Raw genomic sequence first — 6,159 nt, forward strand, 5'->3', positions numbered from 1 at the left:
GGTTTGGCGAGGCTGTCCCCACTGCCACCCTGGGACATTGCCACGACCAAGCAGGAACAGGGCACCCACCCCTATATTTTATGCTGAGCGCAGTGCATGGCAGGCTGCGGGAGAAGGGTGAGTTGCCCACACTGTACAGAGCCCTGAAGTCAAGGGCAGGATCCTGTCCCTCCATCGCTGGGGAGACCGTGTGACTTGCTTTTGATTGCCAGCAACTCAAGCTGCAGTAGTTTGCCAGACAAGCTCTCCAGGCAGTAGAAGTGCGATTCCCTTCTGAGTTTCTCTGGCACAGCAAGAGCATGAAAGGGATTTGCTGTGGGGGTAGTGGTGCTGCCACAGCATCCCCCGTCCCGCGTGGGGCTGCGGCTTCCCAAGGGAGGCTGCTGGGGCAGGGGGGGTTGGATGCATATTGTGTTGCATTGTCCTGAGGCTGGTACATGATGCAGAAGGGGCTGCAGTCTGGCCCTTGCAGAAGCGCTGCTGATTTCAAACCTTGTAAACCCCAGTTCAGCTCCTGAAAATATGACCGACTTGAGCAATCATGAGAATTTAAAATCCAGTTTCGAGGAAGAGGAGCGGGTGCTCAGCATTTGCCTCCCAATGCTTTACTGCTTTTCCGTCTGTCCTGTCCAAGCTTTCCTCGCGCCCGCTGTGTCTGGGGACTTGAGGCTGGCTCTTAGGAAAGAAAAAACTAAACATCTCAAGACCTTTGGGAAACTGAGCCCCTTCTCTACGTTCCCATCTCCCGGATCTTATCACAGGATGTAAGAAGGGGAATTTGTGAGTCCAGAGCTTGAAGGAAAGGCCTGAGCTCACATAAGGATGTGGGGTGCCCTGCAGCTCTCCCCAGCCCCTCTCCTGCACCCCCCTTTCCTGCAGGACATGGTCTGGGGGCCAGCAGTGCTGCTTCTGCCCTGGCCCAAGGGACAGATCCTGGCGGCTGCGCACAGACTCTCCGTGTCTTGTAGGCATGATGAGAACTGCTGCTATATATCATATTTTATGATATATGTTGGCAAACACACAGGAGGAACTGGGTGCTGTATAAGCAAAGCACTGAAATTGTGCAACTGGGAGTGATGCCCCATCCCTCCCTTCAGCCTTTTTTCCCTTCCTTTTGCTTTGCAAAACAGGCCCTCAGTCATCTGAGCCGCCATCCCAACCTCAGTTCCGCCACTCGCCATAGCCTGGAAGCCAGGGCATGGAGTGGGGAGAGCAGAGCCCGGCAGGGAGGAGCACGCAGTCAGAGCTCTCCCGTTACCACCCCGATTCTCCGCTTTGGTTTTGCTTCATTAAATGCAATCAGTCTGTTAACGAGGTCATGGCTGCTTGTGGAAATACCAGGCCACCTTCCAAAGGCTGCTGTCACTTAGCCCGGCGCTGGAGCCTCCGCTCCTCGTGGAGGAGCCCCAGCTCCCTGCATTACCCAAGCCCTGCCAGGAGGCAACCCTGCCTGTCGCAGGGGAGGCGTGAGGACCGCGCATTGCTCTGTCCTCGCTAGCAGGGGGGTTCAGGCCCTACTGACGGGTGCTCACAGGCCAGAAGGTTTGATGCCAAAGGCTGGAGGCACATCTCGTGCTGCCATTTCCTCCTCTGCTCCCCAGAGCTGACGCCCTCCCGCCGGCCGCTGCCTTTCAGATGCTGCGGCTCAGCCAGACGTCCCAGGGGCAGCTGCGGTGGCTCTATCAGCAACGGCTCGATAGCAGCCAAAGCACTGATCCAGCCTTGCCACAGGGGGACAGGGAGTTCAATTAATTATTCCAGGCTTGTGTTTATTAGGGACTTCTGATTAGTGGGCTTGACTTCATTTCCCGGTTGGAAATCAGGTGACAGTGCTGGTAAGGGAAATAAAAACCTCTTGGTGCCCTCAGTGGGCAGCTCTGGGAGCAGCCAACACCCCCATGTGTGAGGCCTCGGGGGGCAGCGAGGCACTCCCCGGGGAGGCTGGGGCTCAGGGCTGCTCAGGGAGCCCGCTGCCTGCCCTCTCTTGGGTACAAGTTCGGCTCGTGGGGGGGAGGCCCTTCTTTACCCTCTCCCTCAGCTTGGGACAAGAGGGGACATTGTTTCCCTCCCCCCCACCTGATGTCACTGAGATTTCGCTGCAGCAAGGTGGCATCACTGTGATGTTATGACATCACCAGGAAGCCAGCAGAGCTCAAGCAGCAACAGAGAGCCGCAGCACCGAGTCAAGCAGCCGGACAGGGGCCAAACCTGCCGCCCTGCACCCAGCCAGCTGCCCATACTTCAGATGGCATCGGCAATCCCTGGTGGTACCTTGCTGCGTTTTGGGGGTGCCCAGAGGACCCAGCTGGAGGGGTACCCACAAAGTCCACCATGACTCTGCCTTCCCGAGGAGGCTTTTCTGTGGGCGACATGGGCTTGAGCTTCCCTTCTCCCAGCTCTCGGGATCCCACATGCCTGCCCAGGTCGCTGTGCCGGGGGGCCAGGGGCTGCAGGCAGGGCCCGGGAAAATGATACAGCCCTTGCACAGGTTTTGATTTGCGAAGCTGCACGAGAGCAGCACATTAGCAGTTCATATTATAAATACTCAGTTATAACCCTTCCCTTCTGGAGCACGTACCCCATATGTGTTCTGTACCATACGTGTGATTTCATAGCTAGTAATTAGGTCCATATGTTGTGCTCCGCAGTTTCCATGGTATTATTGTCAGGATTTTTGGGGGTTGTAATTTTTTTTTTTGTGGTCAGTTGTGCAAGAAAATAGTTGATACAGGGATCTGAATACATCTCCTTTGAGTTAGCCGATGGCAAGCTCTGCTGTTTCTATAGAAATGAAGGAACTGACCCAGTGAATTTACATTTTAGACAGCTGGGTTTTTTCATGTCTGTGCCATTTAACGTGCCATTGTGAATAACACTGCAAAGCTCTCATTTGTGCACCCTGCTCAGCTGAAATTGCATCCATCTGTGATGGATATAGACCATATTCTCCTTCCATCCCTTTCCTTTGCTCGAGACTCTCCCCTTCTTTACTCTACACCATGTGTTCAACAGCCTCCCTAGAGCTGGCTGAAGTCAGACCAGGGTCTGGACGTCCATCTCTGCCGAGGAGCACCTAGGCTGTCCTGGGTCCTTGCTGGGTCTGTTCCTCTTCATATCAACAGTGGAATCATGGGTCTAGGGTGAGACCAGCTCCACACTTTGGTGGGGAGGACGTTCCCTTTGCTTCTGGGCACTCCTGGCTCAAATCCCTGCTGCAGGGGAGCAGGGCTGTCCATGGAGGGTGGACAGCACTGGTGGGGAAGCTGGACAAACACCCAGCTTGGAAAAGCCAAGAGCCCCAAGATGAAAAGGAGACATCTCAGGTCTCCCTCAGCTGTTGGACACTTTGGGGTGGCTGCTGGCTGTTTTTCATGAGACTTCTGGGAACACCCCGGCTTTGGGAAACTTTGAAATACCTTTGTTTTTGGCAGGATGGGGAAGTTGTTTCCTACCCAGTACGAATCCGGCTCCAGTTTCAAACAGCAAGAGCTGAGAGAGGTGGTGATGGCCATTTCCGTCCCTGTCTGGCCATTTTTATTCCCTCTGGTTCTCGCACCTTAACTGGAGAGTGGAGCCGGGCTGGGAGGACTGGCGACCCCAAGGGATGAGGGACAGGCCAGGCAATCTTTTACCTTGAGGTCACTGCTTCCACCCCAGACCCAGGCTGGGAGAGACTGAAAGTATTTACCATCTGGTGCCTGTCCAAGTGACTTGCGAGAAAAGAATTCAGGGCTGCCGTCCAGTTTCTGATGGTCAGGCAACTGCATCAGAAAACCTCGGCTTCAACTGGGACCAGCTGACCCCTCCAAGCTCCCAGCCGCCGCGGCGAGTCCAGCGAGGGAGCGAGCAACAGCCAGGCATTGCCCTCTCCAAAGGAGAAAGGGTCTTTCGGATGGGGAGCGGTGCATGGTGGTGGGGACACTTGATCCTTCACCATTTTCCAGGCATTTTTAAGGAGGTTTAATTAGAAAGAAGCACTGATAAATGGGACTCGGTGCTGGTTCTGGTCTCAAAGTCTGACATTGCCAAGAGGAAGGAGCTGAGCGATTACGCAGGGAGCAAATGGACTATCACAACCAAGAAAGGGCTTGCTTAGCCAAAACTATAGTGAGATCTCATTGTTCAGATGGAGGGGCTTCTCATTAGTACAGCCCAGCCTTGTATCAGCTGTTGTGAAGGGACAATGTTTTTTCTTAATAGACATATCAAACCCTGGGCAGTAATTCTGTGTGATTTTTTTTTTCTGCAGTCCAGATGACAGCAATTCATAATTGTCCCCCTAAGTTAAACATTCAGATAACCCAAAGAATAAGACTTTTGTAAAACAAAGCCTGGAAACTTCAGCCAGATGAGTCTTTCCATTATTATTTGGAAAACAGTGTCAGAAATCATCACGTATCAAACTTTATGATCCTCTGAGAGTTTATTTTTGGTATCAAGCATCATCAAACATAAACTTCTTTTAAAAAATCTCTAGAAGTTTTGTCTTTCAGACAAGATATAAACCCCAGATCCTGACCTTGTGTGGTTACTGACAGACCCTTGGTATTTTCCATGGAGCTGCATGGCTAACTCATGTTTCCTGATCAAATTGCTCATTCTTTTTGACTATCTCTGTTTTTCTTGTGGTTTCAGGCTAAAATAGACAGTGTTTTTCCTTCAGTTCTTGTCTTGCTCAAGCGTGCTATGTGTTCTCAAGCAGCTGCCATGTCCCTTGCAGCATCAAATAGGCTGCAAATTGAGGCATGCACTAAGGTACAGCCAGTGATGCTTTTAGGTCTCACCAAACTCACCTTGTAATTGCAGCCAGCTCTGCTTTAGAGAGGGAGAGGTTAGGTGATGTCTGTGTTTCCTTCCAGCCCTGTTCTCTGTGACTCTGGGAAGACCTTTGAGGATGCAAGTGCTGCACCCTTGCAGCAGCTAGTGTTGTGCCTGGGAAGTGGGTGGTGCTGGAAGAGGTTTGGGTGACACGGGTTGTGTCTGTTCCTAAATGTCAGAACCCTTCACATCCCCAGGGCTGGCCTTGCTCACCATCAGCAGGAGCACTGCGAGCCAGAGCAGCCCAGGGTGCTGGTGGATCCAGGATGCTGGGACTGTCTGCAGGGAAGGGAGGGTGACGGTGTTGGAACAGGACGGTGCTGGGGAGGGGACAATGACCTGGGGCAAAGATAACCCTCTGGGGGGCATATCTCCAGTGGATGCTCTGCGCAGCTTCCCTGCAAACTCCTGGTTGTTGCTGGGACCTTCCCAAAGACCTTGTGCAGCAGGCACTTCTTAGCATCCTTGTTGACTGGAAGGAGTCTGGCTTGTGCAGGGAAGGGGCTTTCAGCTTAGGCATTGGGCACATTAGCAGGGCTCAGTGCGGTCGGCTGGTTTAGGGAGGACTGAAGAGCTGCCAGTTCACCTGTCTTGCACCAGCGCTTCATTCACACCCAGCACTTAAAAAACCCAAATGACTGGTCACCACCCAAAACCAGTTGGCAAGGGGACCTGCTGCTACTCCCCAGGGCTCGCGCCAAAGGCTTTGGGGGTGAGCCCCGCTTCCTACCTCCACCCCAGGGAATAAAGCAAGGGCTGGGCTTGCTCTCCATCTCCTGAGCAAGACTAGAAAGGCTGAGGCCAGTGATGCCTCCATGTGCAGAGGGGTCCCAGGCCCCCAGCCCTCCCCTATGCCCCCTCCCGATGCCAGAGACATCTGGAGACATCTCCCAAGCATGCACTTCACATAAACCACCTCCGCTTGTCCACATCCCCAGCCAAGTCAATAAAGACACGACTGAAACCTTTAGTGTGTGTGTGGGATCCAGCTGAGAAAAACAAACCTCTCGGTCTCACTATGGTTATGAAAGCAACGATGTCGCCTGGAAAGTATGTACCAGCAAGCAAAGAGAGCTGCCTGTGTTGAGGGGCGAGCAGAGGAGGTGGGCACCAGCTCAAATATGACTCAAAATCAGGGGAAATTATTTCTGATGAACGTAATTACTTCGGCTCCAGCCCTGATCAATATGAGGAGCTAAAACGCTCATAAACCGGCCGAGAATGCGAACTATGCAGAATGATTTGTAAAAGGTGTTTGGCTGGGCACGCTCTCGCCCGCCTGTCAGGCTGCCCACGGGGCAGGGTGACCTGCTGCTGTGTGAGGTGGGAGAGCAGCGA

The sequence above is a fragment of the Pygoscelis adeliae genome, unplaced genomic scaffold (genome assembly GCF_000699105.1).
Source record: "Pygoscelis adeliae isolate BGI_AS28 unplaced genomic scaffold, ASM69910v1 Scaffold286, whole genome shotgun sequence".
In the NCBI taxonomy this organism is placed as follows: Eukaryota; Metazoa; Chordata; class Aves; order Sphenisciformes; family Spheniscidae; genus Pygoscelis; species Pygoscelis adeliae.